Source organism: Parasteatoda tepidariorum, chromosome 7 (genome assembly GCF_043381705.1).
Source record: "Parasteatoda tepidariorum isolate YZ-2023 chromosome 7, CAS_Ptep_4.0, whole genome shotgun sequence".
Taxonomy (NCBI): Eukaryota; Metazoa; Arthropoda; class Arachnida; order Araneae; family Theridiidae; genus Parasteatoda; species Parasteatoda tepidariorum.
In genome coordinates, this window is record NC_092210.1 from 40,237,493 (window position 1) to 40,257,501 (window position 20,009).

Consider the following 20,009-nt stretch of genomic DNA (forward strand, 5'->3'; position numbering starts at 1 on the left):
AAAAATAATTTTGATTTGGAAGCAATTAAATGTCCTATGATTTCTCAATACAATGATATTTCAAGAACTTAAATTTCAAGTTCAATATGGAACCCCGAAACAAAAACGAAACATCTCGAATGACTTTTGGTCTAATGATCGGGCGTACTAGGACTCAATCTTAAGATTTTCTTACAAACATAAAAAAGTAACAACTGAACCACATGCTTTCATTTTTAAATTTAACTTTTTTTAAATTGAGGAATTAATTTAGATGCATGCTTTCATGAAAAATAATATTTTTTTAAATAAAAAAATACATAAATAATAAAACGAATAAATAATTAAATAAGAAAAACAACGACGTTTTCGATTAATTTAAGAGTTAGAATTGAACCTGATGCAATTAGAAATCTTAAAAACTATTAAATAAAAACAACATGGTTAAACAAAATAACAAGGTAATATCAAATTAAACGTTTCAAATTGCAGTACAATTATAAAAAAAAGAGATAAATTAGAGAATTTACTTATTTCATAAATATGTACTCTATATAAAATGTGTCACTATCGATATATTATAATTATAATTTTATATAATCTTAAAAAGATTTTCCTAATGTGACTTTCCACAAACTTTTTTCTATTTCTAAATTTTAAAATTTAGTCTCAGCTTTTTTCAAAATTAGCAACTCTAATGATTCTAATTAATTAAACCGCTGAAACAAGGTAAATTTTCCATTAGACAAATAATACAGAATTTAAATATTCTTAGGATTATTTATATTTTTCAATCTCGTCTGAATTTTAAGCTACGTTTGAAACGCATGCAACAATTTCTTAGGATTATTTATATTTTTTAATCTCGTCTGAATTTTAAAAAAACGCTTGAAACGCATGCAACAAATAAGTGCTGAAAACTTTGATTAACTAACAATAGATGGCAGCATAAGTAATTTGCAACAGTTTTTGAAATATCTTCTCTCTGTTCAAAAGCTATAAAATAGATGGCAGCACTGTTGATTTAAAATTTAACAGGAGGCACAATCGCAAAAATTGCGAAACCAATTTTCATTTTAATCGGAAAATGTGACCAAACAATAATAATTGAACTAATCGCAAAGGAAAAAAAAATTAAGAAAACTGGGTTAAATAGATAAAGATAGCTCATCGCTATGACGTAAATAGAAATAATATATTTTATTTCAAAATTATTATAATGAGATAGACAAACTCATGTTATATTTTTTAATGCAGCTAAATAAAATTAATTAAAATAAGGCATTTTCTATTAAAAAAAAGTAAAAATGTTTAAGAATTCATAACATGTTTTATTTATTTATTTATCTTTGAGAAGTTCGTCATCACATGAGATAAGATTATTTTATGAATTAAATGCTATTTTTTTGCAGTTATTAACAATTATCTTTATTATTTTTTTTAAAGTTACACAACATGGATATGACAACAAATAACAGTTCAGCGTAATATTACTTTCTGTTCTTTTTGAATTTTTTATTTTGCTCATTAATGTGAAAGTTAATCAAGCGTGAAAAGTAAAACTGGTTATTTATTATTTCTTTTAGGAATTTATCAGGTACTCTTGCTTTAATATAAGAACTTAAAGATTATCCTTCTATAAATAAGGTAATCCATAATAAAATGCAATCCTTATGGAAAATATGGTATTCCATAGTAAATAAATTACATTAAACCGTAGTAGTAATGATATTTTCAACCAGTACCAAGATTTAAATTTACCGATTATGTGATAGAACAGAGTCAATTTCAAGCATTGTTTTAATTCTTTTATTTACTTATCTGTTATTATTATTATTATTTTTCACCATCAATATCCTAGCTAAAAACATTAAGTTTTTTAAACAGAAATCTGAAATTGATTAAGTGATTAAAGGGCAATGCGCCATCATAAAAATTGTATTTAACAATCGAAAACATATTGTATCGACTCAGTAACAATATTTTAAACATGGTTTAAAATCGAGAATAGTAATTTTGGTTCGTAATAAAATTACCAATAAAAAGAATTATCCGAGCATAATCAAGCGAGAAAATAGTTATAGTACATTCATGTAAGTAAATAATTTCTATTTCTTTAGAGACAACTATTGTGGTTAGTAAGAAGTGAAGAAAAGGGGGCTTTGTAAAATTCAGCTAAATAAGATAATAAGATTGTAAAGTTTACCTCAGAACTTTCATCTGGACTCTTTTATTCTCGAAAGTTCTGGGTGAGACACATTAGACATGACTTCATAGCAAATTGTGCATAATTATAGAAGAGTTAGATAGAGTTATCAAATGATAAAGTGCCTAATGACAGTTTTATTAATAATGTCAAGTAAACTGTATTTAATATAGCAAATCTAATTTATAAGGAATAAAATAGCAAAACTATTTAATAAGGAATAAAATAGCAAATCTATTTAATAAGGAATAAAATAGCAAATCAATTTAATAAGGAGTTATCAAATGATTAAGTGCCGAATGACAGTTTTATGAATAATGTCAAGTAAGCTGTATTTAATATAGCAAATCTATTTAATAAAGAATAAAATAGCAAATCTATTTAATAAGAAGTTATCAAATGATTAAGTGCTTAATAACAGTTTTACGAATATTGCCAAGAAAGCTGTGTTTAATATAGCAAATCTATTTAATAAGGAATAAAAAATAAATAAAAATTTCTACGTTTTTAAAAAAAGTTTCAAAATTTAAAAAAATAAGAAATAAGAAGTAAATTACATTAAGCTGTTTAAGTGTTAAAACCTTTAAAAAGTTTGACGTTCAATATTGTTCAATTTTGTTATTGCAATCTATTTTGAAATTAAAAAAAAAGGTATTATGAGTCAATTGTGGGGGTTTAGTGAGTAAATCGAGCGGGAATGAAAATTCTAAAATAAAATGCGATTGAACATGTTAGACTAAGTTACATTTAGAAGGTATGTACATATGTTACGACACATAAATGCTCATCAAGTTTGTCGTTCTCTTAATTAAAATAGTATAAAGTTTCAAAATTTCAAATGAAAACAAATAAATAAATAAAATAAATGAATAAATAAATAAAATAAATGAATAAATAAATAAATAAATAAATAAAATAAATAAAAAAAATTACATTAAGCTGTTTAAGTGTTAAAACCTTTAAAAAGTTTGACGTTCAATATTGTTCAATTTTGTTATTGCAATCTATTTTGAAATTAAAAAAAAGGTATTATGAGTCAATTGTGGGGGTTTAGTGAGTAAATCGAGCGGGAATGAAAATTCTAAAATAAAATGCGATTGAACATGTTAGACTAAGTTACATTTAGAAGGTATGTACATATGTTACGACACATAAATGCTCATCAAGTTTGTCGTTCTCTTAATTAAAATAGTATAAAGTTTCAAAATTTCAAATGAAAACAAATAAATAAATAAAATAAATGAATAAATAAATAAATAAATAAATAAAATAAATAAAAAAAATTACATTAAGCTGTTTAAGTGTTAAAACCTTTAAAAAGTTTGACGTTCAATATTGTTCAATTTTGTTATTGCAATCTATTTTGAAATTAAAAAAAAGGTATTATGAGTCAATTGTGGGGGTTTAGTGAGTAAATCGAGCGGGAATGAAAATTCTAAAATAAAATGCGATTGAACATGTTAGACTAAGTTACATTTAGAAGGTATGTACATATGTTACGACACATAAATGCTCATCAAGTTTGTCGTTCTCTTAATTAAAATAGTATAAAGTTTCAAAATTTCAAATGAAAACAAATAAATAAATAAAATAAATGAATAAATAAATAAATAAATAAATAAATAAAATAAAAAAAATTACATTAAGCTGTTTAAGTGTTAAAACCTTTAAAAAGTTTGACGTTCAATATTGTTCAATTTTGTTATTGCAATCTATTTTGAAATTAAAAAAAAGGTATTATGAGTCAATTGTGGGGGTTTAGTGAGTAAATCGAGCGGGAATGAAAATTCTAAAATAAAATGCGATTGAACATGTTAGACTAAGTTACATTTAGAAGGTATGTACATATGTTACGACACATAAATGCTCATCAAGTTTGTCGTTCTCTTAATTAAAATAGTATAAAGTTTCAAAATTTCAAATGAAAATAAATAAATAAATAAAATAAATGAATAAATAAATAAATAAATAAATAAAATAAATAAAAAAATAAATTACATTAAGCCGTTTTAGTGTTAAAACCTTTAAAATGTTTCACTTTCATTATTGTTCAATTTTTCTGTTGTACCATATTTAAAGATAAAAACAATAATATTCTGTGCCAATCGTTGGGGGTTTGGTGAGTAAATCGAGCGAGGATGAAAATTCCTGTAATAAAATTTTTTTTGAATATGTTAGATTAAGTAACATTTAAAAGGAATGTACGTTTATTACGACACATAAATGCTCATGAAATTTGCCGCTCTCTTAATTAAAAGATCATACAAATTTGCCCCAAGCTTCGTTCATAAGCATTTAAAAAAATGTAGACAAATTTTGCAGATTATATAGTAACTATAGTAATGAGTAAGTAACTACAATCTGTCGAAATTAAGGCTTATTATGTATGAAATTCTAGATGAAATTTTTGAACTATTCAAAATTCTTTGCTCCAATGATTTCAAAATTGAGTCTAACAGAATTCTTCGCTTAATTTGCTAAATTGAGCAGAATAAATCAGAAGAAAATTAGGTATACGAAAGTAAAATGAAATAAATATAAATTTGTATCCAACTAGAATTTTTAAAATAACTGTCTTAAGCAATTAATAATAATAAATTAAATTTTACTAATTATTTGTTTCTTTATAATAGTTATTACTATTATGAATTTCATTTTGATTATTATTTTATAGTATAATTATTAGCTTTCACTGTAATTTATTATTATGCATTTTGGGCTTATTCGTTTTATTTAATTCACTGTATATCGACAACAAATAATAACAAAAATTCATCTGTAAAAAATATAAGATAAACCGTTTGCATTACGCAAATAATGTATTTCTTGTAATAAATGCAACTAAGACTTTCATTTTGTTACCTAAACTTTAATAAAATAAAAGGAAATTCCTCTTATTTATTGCAAATATTATTGAAATAAACTGAATCTTTTAATCATAAGCAAGGCAAGTTTCACCGTCCTCTAATTGAATGTTGGAATCTTAATTCGAACAAATATAAAAATAATAAACAAAATAATTTTACATGAAATATCATTTTAACTTATTCTCTCTAAAATAACTTATAATAAAAATTTTACTTAGTAATAATTAATAAAAAAGAAATGAAACAAAAATAGCAGTAAATATCAGTATTTCAAATTGAGATTAATTAAAAAAATACAAAAAATATTATTCTTAGTTTTGCTTATTAATCACATATTCAAAATAAAGATGTCAAAATATTCAAATCTTCTGCAGTTTCTGAAATTGCATCTTTATTTCTATTACTGGAAATGCCTGTTTTTGTATAACTGTAAAGTGAGCCATCAAATTTATACATTTTCAATATTTTATTATTACTATCAAACCAGGGAAAATTTGAAACGGTTTATTCTTTTTAATTTTTGGAAAATTTATTGCTCTCCAACAGCTTTGATAGAATTTATTTGCTAATTTTTTTTTTTACTATGTAAAGAAACTACTAAATGAAAAAAATTTATTTCTGCAAGTATTTGAAAAATAAATCTTATTTAGATACGTCAAACATTTTTTAAAATTAAATTCAAGTTTAGTTTTGCATTAGAACTTTTAGCAACGCAATGGATTTATTCTTTAATAATATCTCGGATACTTATTATTTTATTATTGCTGAACTCTACTGGAGTCAGCCTGAAATAGGTAAAAAAAAAAGAAAAAATATTTGTTAAAATAAATAAATTATATTTCTTTTTTTAGATAAATCGCAATTTTATTAATACAATTTAAATAAATGAAATATTTCGCAAAAAATTCACCAGATAATTTTCGATTAATGCAAATTCCATTATTCTAAATTACATAAATGTGCGCCTTCAGGCACCTACAAATACAACTTTCTGCAAAATAAATAATAATTCTTGTTACTAATTCTCTTTTATTTTAATTTAATTTTCTGACAAAAAGTAATCACTAAGCTTTTTATTTTGAACACAGCTTCAAATGCAATTTTCAGAAAATAAACATAGAATAAAGAAAAGAAAAAAAAGCATTTAGCAATATTGCAACAGCTCAAAATGCGTGTATAAGAAAATGGCCTTAACACAAAATACACATTCAAAGGAAATGAACATAGTCCAGAATGAAAATTTAGGAAACGGTATGGAGCTCGAAACGCTTATTTTCGAAATTTGGGGGCTTTTCAAAATGCGCATTTAAAATATGGACAGATTTCTGGATTTCATTTTTTGAACTACTCTTATTTTTCACTGTACTCTTCATTGAATGTTGTATATTTTTTGTGAATTAGCTACTGATTTGTAATAAATAAAGTAGTCTGAAATGTTAGATTTGCAAAAGATGTGAAAAATGGTTTACATTATTTAAATTAACATCACTTTTGTGTTCAATATTGTCAGGAATATCTCGGGATAACATGTCAGCTTCAAAGTTTAAGGTGCCTTTTGTGTATTTTATATCATAATCATACATACTTAATAGTAAAGACCAGCGGAACAACCTACCCTTCAGAATTTTTACATTTTTTAGCCAAACTAAAGCCGCATGATCTGTATGTATGGTAGATTTATTTCCAAATAAATAGTGATAAAATTTGTTTAATGCATCAACAATAGCAAAACATTCCAGTTCTGTGATTGCATAATTTTTCTCATAGTCTCTAAGAGAACGAGAATGGAATGCTATTGGATGTAAGACNAACTATTTACGGGAAAAACCAAAAGTCTTCCTCAGGACACATAATGTTTTATATATACTTGAGTATGAAAATTATTTGTTAGTGGTTCCACAGCAAATGCAAACTGACATTATCAAACTGACAAATCTGCACATGCTAATGGTCATTTTTAGCATTGGTAAAACTCTTGATGTACTTAAACAAAACTATTATTATCCAAATATGAAGAAATGTGTTGAAAATGTTGTAAGTAACTGTGTTGAATGTATATTAGTAAATAGGAAGGCAGGGAAAAGAGAAGGGTTTTTGAATCCAATTCCTAAAAATAATATTCCCTCAGATACTGTTCACCAAGTTTGTTTGGTTTTACCCAACCAAATCAAGGTCGAGTCTAGAGTCAATAGATAAGTTAAAAGCTCAACAGATAACTTTTGGGAATCCTTCACGAATAATTACTGACAAAGGTACTGCGTTTACTTCATCAAATTTTGAGAGTTATTGCCAAGAAGAAGGTATCGAGCATGTGAAAATTACAACAGGCATTCCTCGCGGTAATGGACAAGTGGAAATAATGCACAAGATCCTCATACCCATACTAGCAATACCTTCGATAAAAGATCCTACTAAGTGGTACAAATTTGTTCCAGCAGTTCAGCTTACCATTAATTTTACAGTTTCTCGGAGCACTCATATGACACCGTTCGAACTCTTAACAGGAGTAAAAATGAGAACAAAAGAGGACTTACAAATTCTGCAATTCTGGTCTCAAATTAAGACTGAAGTTCTTCGGTCCATACCAAATCACGAAAGTGAAGAATAATAATAGATATGATGTATTGAAAGTCGGGAATAAGGATGGACCTACTAATACTTCATCTTTAGCTGACCACATGAAACCGTGGTCAGTAAATTTAAAAAATGTTTTTTATTCTTTATACTTTGCTTTCTCGTTTTTTTTCTTTTTTTCAGGTAACTGTGTCTAGAAACTGTTCTAATGGAAAATGAGGACATTTTCACTGCAGGATAGCCGAACAATGTGGAGTCTCAGTGCCATAGTGTAATATCTCGGCAGATTGCGTCAGCCGTCATCATGTAATACTGAGAAGAATTTCGTCAGATAACTTCCTCGTTGAAAGGCGCCAGCGAATCCAGACGGGAAAAATCCTGAATTTATAGCTAAATCCAGGGTTCGAAAAAACTCAAAATTTTACCAGTTTCCGAGGACGGCTTGTCCAACAATGTACCCGTCCTCTTTGAAACTAGCCCGTCGCTTCTAAATAAATAAAAATATAATTTTCTCTCATTTATTACAAACATTTATATAAATTGCACAATGAATTAGTAGCTACTTGGATTACAAATACTAGGATTGCATTATACAGTAGTAAAAGGAATACCAGGCTATTAATAGGAACCTAGTATTTCTTTTATAAAATAATTTATTTCCTTTATGAAATAATTTATTTCTTTTATGAAATAATTCAAATGACAAATGTCAAGTTATCTAGAATGTCAATTTATCCGAGAGTACTGCGTTTTTTAAATGAATCAAATATGAAGTTTGCCAGTTCCATAATCAAGCTAATGATTTACATAGGTTTCTGCACAAAAATCTGAAAGGGGTTTTCCATTTAGGTAGATGTTCATAATTGTGTTTAACGCTTCTTATTTAAGACCAGTACGTAATGTTTGTCTTTATTTTATTTTTTCTTGTAAGTTCATTGCTGAAAAGTCCCTTTCAACCGCTGCAGTACGGGAGACAGAGATAACATCAGTTCCACCATGAGCAGTATGTTGCTGTATTTCTACATTAGAGGGTCATTTTAGAAGTGACGCGCTAGACTCTTGTAAGATAACAAAAAGTGAACATGTATCACCGACATTAACGGGAAAATGGCCGTCCGCGCGGACGTCGGATTCGAGAAATTCGTTGTGGAATTTTTGACCGCCGAGGACGGGCGGACGGGTGGTTTTTCGAGCCCTGATTAAATCTTAACTTTATACCATAGAGCAATCTAATTTCACAATCACATCTGATTCGGTGACACTGCGCGAAGGCAGCTCTCACCAATCATGTCACTGTTAAACCTATTTCCTTTTTTCTATTAAATGTTAAGTTTGATTGTTAAATTATCGTCATTATTTCCTCCTATGCTCCACAAACTCCTATATATATATATATATATATATATACATAAATGAGAGAAAGAGAATTGAAATCAAGCAATAAAATCGGTACTTATCATTTTTTTTTCATCAAAATTCTTCGAGCTTAAGCTCCGATTTCCTTAGTTTCATGACCTTGAAAGAGAAATTGGATAATATTAATATCAATATTTCACACATCAAAATAGCAAGCATATAATCTATAGGAGATAGCAATCAGCNAATTCTTTTGTTTTCAAGATCTAACGAGATTTCCAAGAATTACGTAGAAAACTAAACCAGAAAATTTGTTTTGAGGAGTGCAAATGTTTCAGTTTCAAATTGATATGAGATTTATCTATTAAATATGGACTGTACAACTATGGAGAAGCTAATCACGGCGTTAGTTCATGTGTGGTACAAGGACACAAATATTATAAATGACTGTAAAAAATTAGTGGAATCCATGCCGAATCGTGTCCAAATGTTAATAAAGTGTTGTGGAGATAATATTATGTACTAAAAATTTTTGAGTTTGAATAAATTTAAACAAAATGGCATTTTCTCTTAGTTTTCTGAATTTATTGAGTTTGTTTCAATTAATTTGCACAAGGGTGTATATATATATTAGCAAGAAATGTCAGTAAAAACAATCACATTTATTCGCATTTTTATTCTTATTCATATTTATTCTCCTCTACCAATATTTCTAATAAACACATGAAAGTTAGTTAAGTTTAATAAATTTTGTTGCATTATTTAAGTACTGAATGCATTTTTTATTTATCAACCAATCTATTATTTAAGACACCAAAATCTATCATAAATTTCCGATTTCTTACGATTCCGGATTGTTCTCAGTAAAATTCTTTCCCCTTTCCATTCGCAACATTCGATCCTTTTCTAGAGAGTCCTAATCAATTATTGTTTGCTCTTGGTTCATTACTGAAATGCTTTGTTTTCTAGAACATAGTACACATTATAGTTTATTAGTTGCCTAATAAAACATAGTTTTTTTCATTACCTTTTGTTCTCGTTGTTGTTGCAGAGGAGGATTTTCTTACAGAAGACAGAATCTTATATTTTATTGATAGAAAAAGGCCTTTTGCAAAAAAGCTTTTTGACGAATTTCTCATTTTTCATATAAGAAGGGAAACAATGCTCGAGGCTTAGGATCCCTGAAAAAAAAACTGTCCTATGAATAAACAATACATAAATAAGTAAAAAAAGTAATTTGCCAATAAGAAAAATGGGAATTTAAGCTATTTTAGCGACCCAAGATCCTTAGTCATGAAGTGTGTGAAAACCTGTAAATGACAATTTACTGGAAAGATGCGTTGCAGCGAGTAGTTAAGACAATAACTACTCGCTAAATTAGCTTATTTAGACCCTTTCGGCTCTTGGGGTTTGTCCCAATGGCTACAGAAATGCCAGAACTGCTACTCTCTTCTCGTTACCCAGTGGGCACCTGTGGCGAAGCCAAGGCGGTGGAGCAGCGTCGCCCACGTTACACAACCACAAACCCGTTTATAGGGCGGGTCACTTTCACACATTCACACCAAGAGGAAAGGACGTAGAACACAGAGAGAGCATTGGAGCAGCAGCATTTGAATATGCAGTAAATAATGTAGCACTTAAATGTTAAAAAAAAATAGAACCCAAACGCTTTTCCTTTTCTCAAAACTGTGGCTTTTCCCCCCTATTGACGTTTTGCGCCATTTTCAAAATTAGTATAAGTGCACTGTGAAAGATAGGCTAAACATGATTTAACAGTCATGAGTAACTGTTAGTAACTGCATGCCTATGCTGTTTTCGTAACTCACAACAGTTATGAAAGAGCCGTGATGGCCTTCTAATGAAGTGAACCAAGTTTTAATCCCAGCGATGGCTGGTCGATACGAATTCAGCATGAGCCTCGCTTCGATCACAGTGCTGACGTAAAATATCTCAGTGGTAGACGGATCGTGGGTTAGAGTCCTTTTGCCGTTAGGCTTACCGTAGGAGATTTTCGTGGTTTTCCACTTAATATAACACAAATTCGGGTTAGTTCCATAAAAAATCCTGCACGACTGCAAATTTCTCCCAATACTTGATCTAGGAGTTCCTTTGTCTTCTGAATTGGGTTCGAAATTACGAGGCTACGGAGTTGAACATTAGCGGCCGTAAACCCAAAACTTGGGTCAGCTGTTCAACGACGGTTATAAAATATAAAAAAGTTATGAAAAAAGATTATTATTTCCAAAAAACTAAAGGATAATGGTTGAAAATATAAAAATCTACTTTAAAAAAAAGTTAATTTTTATTAATGCTAATTATGCATCTTAGATTATTTAATTTATGCTACAAGGAATATTCTTATAAGGCAACATATATTATTGTAATTATGCTCCGTAGATTTTGAAATAATGATCAAGGTGGATTGTTTTTGCTGTTGTTCGAAATGGCATTTGCACACGCTGCTTTTAATATATTTCGGAGAAGACAGCAGGAATGTTTTTAATGTTTTAAGAATATTCCTGCTGTCCTCTGCAATCACCAGTTCCAATCAAAAAGAACTTTTCTCTGGCAGGATCCAAATTGTTCCTTCAAGTAGTCAAACCTCTTTAAGGGAAGCAAGACGTTTTCGAAGTCGAAAAAATGATTTTTTCAACCATATCGACAAGCCATTTTTTCTTAATATTAAATACATTTCAAAACTTTAAACTTAGCATTTATGAAAACTACATATTAATATCATTCAATAACAATAAAAAGGAATTTAAAATGTTTATAAATTTAATTTTTATAAATATTTGAAAATTTAATGTATAAAAAATTTTTTTTTACTAGACATAGCTTTCGGTACGCTCAAAAAATTTTCTACATGAAAATTCAACAAAAAATTGGTATACACTCATGTAAATATGTTTGAAAAATCAGGTGAAACAGTTTGTTTCATTATATGTACAGAATATATTATATATAAGCAAAATAAATGTAGTATTTCTGCAAAAAATGCAAAAATTCGTTCAAATTTTAAATATCTTTCCCTGTATAACAAAATTATAATAAAAAAAATAAACTTTATATAGTTAATTAAATGTAAATAAGGTATGTGTACAAGCATAGAAATTTTCATAACTTTACAATGATTTGTTTTTTGTACAAGCGTACCGAAAGTTATGTCTGGTTAAAAAAAAATTATATTTACATTAAATTTTCAAATATTTATAAAAATTATATTTATGAAAATTTTAAATTCCTTTTCATTGTTATTGAATGATATTAATATGTAGTTTTCATAAATGTTAAGTTTAAAGTTTTAAAATGTATTTAATATTAGGAAAAAATGGCTTATCGATATGGTTGAAAAAAACATTTTTTCGACATCGAAAACGTCTTGCTTCCCTTAAGCTAAGCGTTTCACTTCCAATCTCACCTCTGGAACAGAGAATAAAAATAAAAAAAAACCCAGAGAGAACGATTTACGTCAACTCTAATAGCGCCATTTTCTGACGCCACAAGGTCTATTGCACAAAGAAACTCATTCAATACATTACAGCGACGAGGCCGGAAATGACGTTTTCGGCGGAAGTGCCTCATTGACCCAGGAAATTACTGAGATTCGGGGTCTTGTTTGAAATATTGAGCCTTCACTGACTGAAGAGCTGAGTAGGTGAAAAAAAAAATTCCAAGTTTTTTTTCCCGGAAATGGGATAAGGTGAAAAAGTGGATGTGATAGGATTGTACGTTAAAGTTCATTCATTTTGATGTATTTTTAGCCACATCACCCGAAAGCCAGATTTAATTCAGTTTCAATTGTTTTCTACAAAAGAAAATTAACACTCTGGATGATAGTTTTAGAATGATTAGTAAAGCTTAACTATTTTAAAATTACGTATGCTTCTGTTTTATCAATGGCTTTATACAAGTGTTTTAATTCATTTTCGACCAAAAGTTCGTTAACTCACCGTTTCAACAAATTATTTTTTTTGTTAAAACTAAGACGTATTTTTTTTACTAAGACGTAACAAAGGCGTATTTTTTCTGCTGTCTTCAAGGGTTCTAAAGACATCTATATAACACTAGAACGGAAAAAACACTTTCTGTGGAGAAATTTTTAACTATAGTTTTTTTGACATTCATTCATAGAATGAGTAATTTACATTTCCTAATTTTCTACTCAGCTTTTAAATGATACACACGCATAAGTCACCCTTTTACTCTCTCTTAGAATAAAACGAACAATTTCCGTGTCTGCGATGGCCACTAATAAAACACAACTCTATCAAAACACAACACTCTTTTTATAGTATGACGATAACAGACGCTTTGGTTTTGAAAACTACTTATACTCACTACTTTCTAAAAGCACTAAGTTGCAATAAAACAGTTGCAGTTAAGCGCCATATGGGATAGGTAGCAACATACTCCCAGTCAATGGCCTTTATGGAAATTCTAACTCCAGATTATTTTTTGACTGGCAACAAATGAAGGTTTTTTCTTAACTTCACTATTCTGATCTTTTTCTTGCACCGCTCAGACTTTGCCATCCTTTCCTTCATGTATCTTCAGAACTTGCCCAATCTCCACTTGAAAGGAGGACATGATCATCTTTATCACAAGATAATTTACTCGTTGGTGTTCCTCCCGCGTTTTCATTTTGCTCGTTGTTGGGTTAGATATTCTGATTTCCAGGGCACCCCGAACGCGGCTTCTAAAACGGTTGAGATAATAATTGCTTCATTGTCACTTAAAAACAAATTGCACCAGGCATTGGAATTAATTTTAAATATGCTTTCCTTAAACAAAATAATTGCTTTATAATCATTAGGATTATTCGAAATCGACAGTAATGAATGTGAATATAAACAACCCTCAATTCCGGTTACGTATGTTAAAAAGTCTTCCTACATGAAAATTTGTGAAAAGATTACTTCGCATGGTTTTCCCTGGCGTTTAATTCCAATAAGCCACCAGAATGTGGAGCTGAGGGAAGATTAATTTTCTTCATTGGATAAATAAGCATCAACTTTAGGATATATCCAAGCATTAAGTCTTCAAAAGCATCGAATATATTTGTAGGAAAATAGCTGTGTTATTCATTTGGTCTACTTCTTCTATCCATGAATGACTTAAGAGTTGCATTAAAAGCATTTGCAGTCATCTCCAACAGCTTTTAAATGAACTACTTTTGTTTCAAAACATGCGAGTCTACAGACGTAGGTCTTGATTGCGCTTACATCTAGATTTGATTTGAAAAGGTTACGAAAGGCCAGCTGCTGTCTTAGAAAACATGATGAGTAATGAATAAACTGAGATTCGAAGCTGGAAATTCATCAATCCCGTGTTGAGAAAACTTTGTTCTGCTATGGCAACAAATAAAGCATTTACGTAAAGTTTTTCAAATGACTTATAGAGTACTAATGACCCAAAATTTTTGTCGAATTGCTAAAAGTAGTAATTGGATACCACAATGCAGATATCTGTTATGATAATTTCTTACTATTAATTCTGTTATGAAGTGCAACTTCGGAAGAGTAATTACATATTCTTCAACAGGTTCTAGTGCATTATTTTTTCAATGGATTCATACTCTTGCTTTAACCCATTTTTCGCCAAAAGTCAGTAAACACACCATTTCCATAAATATTTTTTATTAGCACAGGGACGTATCTTTTTTAGTAATTTTATTTTTCTGCTATCTTCAAGGGCATTGAAGACAAAGAATATCAGTATTTCAATTGGAGTAAATACTTTCTGTGGAGTAATATTTTATTGTAGTTTTAAAGTTTTCAGTTTGTGAATTACTTTTTCAGGTGACTGTGAACTGGAGCAAATATTTTTAAAACAAGGAAAATACTTTTAAAAATTTTATAAGAGCTGAAGATTATTGCCTTGACTTTAAATGGAGCAGAGAAAAAAATGTGTAGCCAAAATTACCAGAATATGATAAAATTTACAGTGTTTCCGGCTTTATGTACTTTTAAAAGCTTGGTGATCTTTACTGAAGAGCTTTGATAATGAATTTGGTAAAATTAACATTAAAATATGTCTATGCAGTAAAATTTGGTAAATGTGTGAAAATTTGGTAATTTCATCATAATACTTTTGAACACGGCATGAAAACCATTTATTCGGTTAAATTTACTTTTCAGTCTTATATTATTTACTAATTGCGTGGTAATAAGAACTATGATTTTGAAAACCAGAATTTCCTGTAACCCTATGTGAATGAAAACCGTTAGCATATGAATGGTTTCAGTACAGTATATTTTGGCTTTATTACCAGAATTAGTTTTTTTTTACCAGAAATATCTTTACCATGGAACCAAGGAATAACTATTGCCCAAGCATCTCATTGCTCCATCTCTCTGCACTCATTTAAATTGCTGGTCCTAAACCAATTCCGGAACATGCTCTCAGAGAATTTCCGTAAAAACAATATACACAGAACCTGGTTCTACCATATTTTAACTATCCCAAATCAGCCCAGGTTTAAGGCAATTGCTCTCTTTAGAATTGTAACGGACCATGACAGTCTGGTCAAACACCTTTTTAGTATAAGCATTTTTGACTGTCCTAAATGCAAAGTCCATGTCCTCCCCAATACCTTGGGGAGGACATGGACTTGCCCTATATTTTTGTCTGTCCTGCACTCATCTCCGCTACTGTGTGCGGACGCTACTGGGAGGCTAGGGCCCGTATGGGCTAAGCATGTCACTATGCATTTTATTCTATTCATCTATTTTTGCCTTGTTTTTCTTGTTATTTTATCCTTTTTGTTCTTTTAAATTAGCCTGCCATTGGAAATAAAAATTAAAAAAAAATCTTTACCTTGCAGTATTATAATTTTACCACAATTTTTCCCCTATGTAATGTTAGTATGTCTGACTTTTTATTTAACTGTTACAATTATTTGCCTGTAGTGTTGGGCAAATTAACATTCATTCATAATTTATTAAAATATTAATACTTTACCATTGCTACCATTTTGAAAATCATTTTCTAGAAACTTCAGAAATTCCGTAGTGGGGAGCATGGAATAACTAATGTTTCATATTTTTTGGCATATTCGCATGACGTTGTCTTACACCCACACAAAAAATTCCTTCCTCGTTCAGAAATGAATTAAATACAATAAGATTTCTGTTTGAGTATCTTGTTTTAGTGTTTTTATAATATAAATTGTCGTTCAATTAGCAAACACAATAATATTTTGCACTGACTCCATAGAATTTTAGCCCATTGTTTAATATTTTTAGGCTAATTCAATTGTAAATTATTATTCTTATAGTATATGTTTTCCTTATCTGCCTATGATAGTAATATGTTCACACATAATTTTCCTGTCATGTTAAAAACATACTACATTATTGATCACTCAATTTAAAAATTGATAATGTTTTTTTTTCTCAAGCTGCATAGTGAAATTATGGAAATAATAAATGTGCAAATGTGTTTTTCAATTTATACGTAAGAAATATGGAATTGCTATTTTCAGACGAAAGTCGTTCGATTTTCGATTAGGATTCTTTTTAAAGTCAACTTTACTTTTTCTGAATAATCTTCTTCTTCTTTTGAATAATCTGTTAAGAATAAATTCCAAATTTCATTATTTAACCTTTTCTTTCTCATTTCTTTCATCCTTTAAAACAATGTTAAGTTTCTTCATAAGCTTAATATTGTCTAATAAATCTTGGTGATAGTTCTTCAAAATCTTTGAAAAAAGATCGATTGAAAAACAAATGAATCAGAAAGGTTAAGAGAGCTACAAGATCATGTTATCTGTTTAATCGAAATTTTGTTAAAGAAAGTGCTTGATATGCCGCTACTGATCAAAATGAGAGATTCCTAATTTGTCAGCTTATCAAAAAGCGGGATAGCTTATAAAGTGGAAGTAATGGAAAAGTTTGGCTTAGTTTGGGCGGGAGATAAAGCTTAGTAAAAATTACACTTTATCATAATCTTAATCTTCATTTTAAAATTTTTATTCTTAATTAATTAATATTTAGTATGCGGTTGGATAAGAATAACGATTTCTGTTATAAGTGTCTACTAAGAAAAAGATTTATTATCGGGAAAATACTTAAATGGTTAGGATAGAAGGAAATTTAAGAGTTAAATTACGTTAAAAGGCTGCGAAATATGTGAGGCCTGATAATGACATGGCAGAAAAGTTTCGCTTTAATAAGGATTCCAACAATTTTTATAAAATAAACGTTTTTTGGTGTTGCTGTTTTACAAGAAAGGTTCTATATTATATATACTTAGTAATAATATTTTCTTATTTATCCTCTTCTTTTTAAGTTATCAAATTTTTTAACTGATTTCTTTATGTTAGGCTTAAGCATGTTTCAAGCAGTTTATTAACGAAACAAGTAGGTTGGTTCTGAAATTATGCTTTTGTTCTGAATGCCTTATGAAAGTACTTAAAATTTAAAAAAAATATTGTTAGTATCTTTTGTTATGATATAAAAGATCAAAAGTTATATTTTCCTTAAAAATGAAACTTTTCGATTTTTTTAATACTTTAAAGTTATAACTTCAGCTTTCGAGAATCGAACCTCGGTCCGACAAGATGGCTCAGTGCTCTAGCAACTGAGCCATCAAGGCACTCAATTTTCTATTTCTTTGTTAAATACCTAATGAATTTGTGTAAATGACGAAAGAACTACTATTGAGGATTGTGAATTTATACTTAAAGCAAATCCTTTCCCGTTCTTGCATTGAACGTTATGAATACGAACTATAGAGGATTTTTTGTAACTGAATACAGCAAATAAAGACAAAAGACATAGGCTATAGTCAAAGGATAATGAATACTTAACTATTAAGCAATATTATTTTAATAATTATCTAGGGATATTTTTGCGGAAATAGGAAAATATATACATTTTGTGGTAATTTATATTATTTTTAATATTAAAATTCATTTCATTTTCTGCGCCCTTTCTTATAATTTGATTTTGAGTAGAATATTTTTTTTAAACTTTTGATCAATTATAACTCCACGTAGTAAAAATGATATTTACTTTCAACATTTTAAGCTAATAGTTACTGACTTCTTTTTATCAATATTTTAGAAAGAGAAATCGTGAGTTGATGTATAATTGTCTTCATTTAAATATTAACTATTTTTTAAAAAAGGATAAAAATTTCACAGCTTTAAAATTCAAAATAACAAAATAATCATTCTTTTGTACTTATTTTAATATTCTTTTTTAGTTTTGCCTTTTTTTGTTAGTAGCGATATTAAAGGAGGCATGATTAATAAACTATATCTAAAGTAACAGCTAAATTTTTTTGAATATAAACTACAAATAATCTTGTGCCTGACAAAAAATCTCGTATATAGTTAGATTTCTTTATAAAAAAGAAGAAAATCAGATTAACGTATGAAAATACTCGCGGATTCGGTTTTTTAGAATATATTAGTTTATGCTAGTTTAATAGAAAAAAAAAGTTAACTATTTTAATCAACAACAACATTTTATGTTTTTTCCGAGTCATTGGGTGTAATCTCTACTGCATACAAAAAATGTTTTTTAGAGACTTGATTAAAGCTATATTTTCTATTAAGCAGCGACTGAAAAACAGCATAGTTTTATGAAAAGTAGCATTGTATAAACTATTAATGATAAACACTTAATTGCATTTTTTCAATGTTTTTTTGCGAAATTACTCAAGCAGTTGATTATTTTTGGTAAACATATTAAATATTTACACTCTTTTTCCAGTTCTGTAACTAAAGTATATTTTATGAATGAATATATATGTTTCATTTATGAAATATGCACATAATTTTATGTTAGTTTCATCGAATTTCATCAAAATCTCGTATATTTTACTCGTGAAATATGTAGGAATTACATGTTTACAATATATATTTCGATATCTAACATCAAGAAGCACCAACAAGCTCTCTGTGAAGACAATTATATTAAGGTGAGAGGATTCACCTAGGTGAAAGGATTCTTTTTTGGTGATCCAGTGAGCTTTATCTTGCTGCTTAACATCCTTCAATAGTGATTTCCTTATTAAGATGTGTGCGTATCAGGGAAAAAAGGATATTGGAGACATCCTTTCATTCTTTTATATTCCAGTCGTCTATATAGTAGACGCCTATTGATGGAATTTAATGTAGGTTAGTCCCATTGTGGCGTCAGGCATGGTGCGTAGTCGCCGAAGGAATCAGCTGGATCACGTCCGGGTCACCAAATGAGGGGGGGGGGACCCTCTCATATTAAGTTAAGGACAACTATGACAAAATCAAGCAACATTTATTACCAACTGAAACATAACAAGATAAAAGCAGAAACGTAAAAGTTAAGTATGAGTGTGTGCACAGAGCAATGTTAGAAGCTTCTTAAATACTAAAGAGAGGTGCAATAAGGTTGCCGATGCTGTGTACGCCATGCAGCTGATTTCTTTGGCGACTATGCACCATACTTGGCACCACACCATCAAAAAGTCCTCAATGAAGGCAAATTGCTCCCGATGCTTGATCCAGGAACTTCCTTGTCTTCTGGATTGAGTTAAGAATTACAAGGCTACGGAATTGAACATTGATAGTTGTAAACTTAGAATCGGGTCTGCTGCTCAATGCCGTTTATAAAATAAAATATATTAGACTGGGCAGAAGTGGCTCAGGGAATAGAGTTCTCGTCTTCAGTTATGGTAGACCGGGTTCGATTTCCAGCAATGGCTGGTTGATACGAATTCCAAAGCCGGGGAGCACCGACAGCAGTGTTAACGTAAAATATCTTCAGTGGTAGACAGATTATACGCTAGAGTCCCTTTTCCGTCAAGTTGGCCGAAGGATGTCTTCGTGGTTTTCCCCTTTTTATAACGAAAATGGGGGGTTAGTTCCATCAAAAAGTGCTCCATGAAATAAATTTCTCCCAGTACTTGCTCCAAGTGTTCCCTTGTCAACTTCTGGATTTGGTTCAAAACTACAACGCTACGGAGTTGAGCACTGATAGTCGTAAACTCAAAATTGAATCTGCTGTTCATGATGGTTAAGAAATAAAATAAAAAAATAT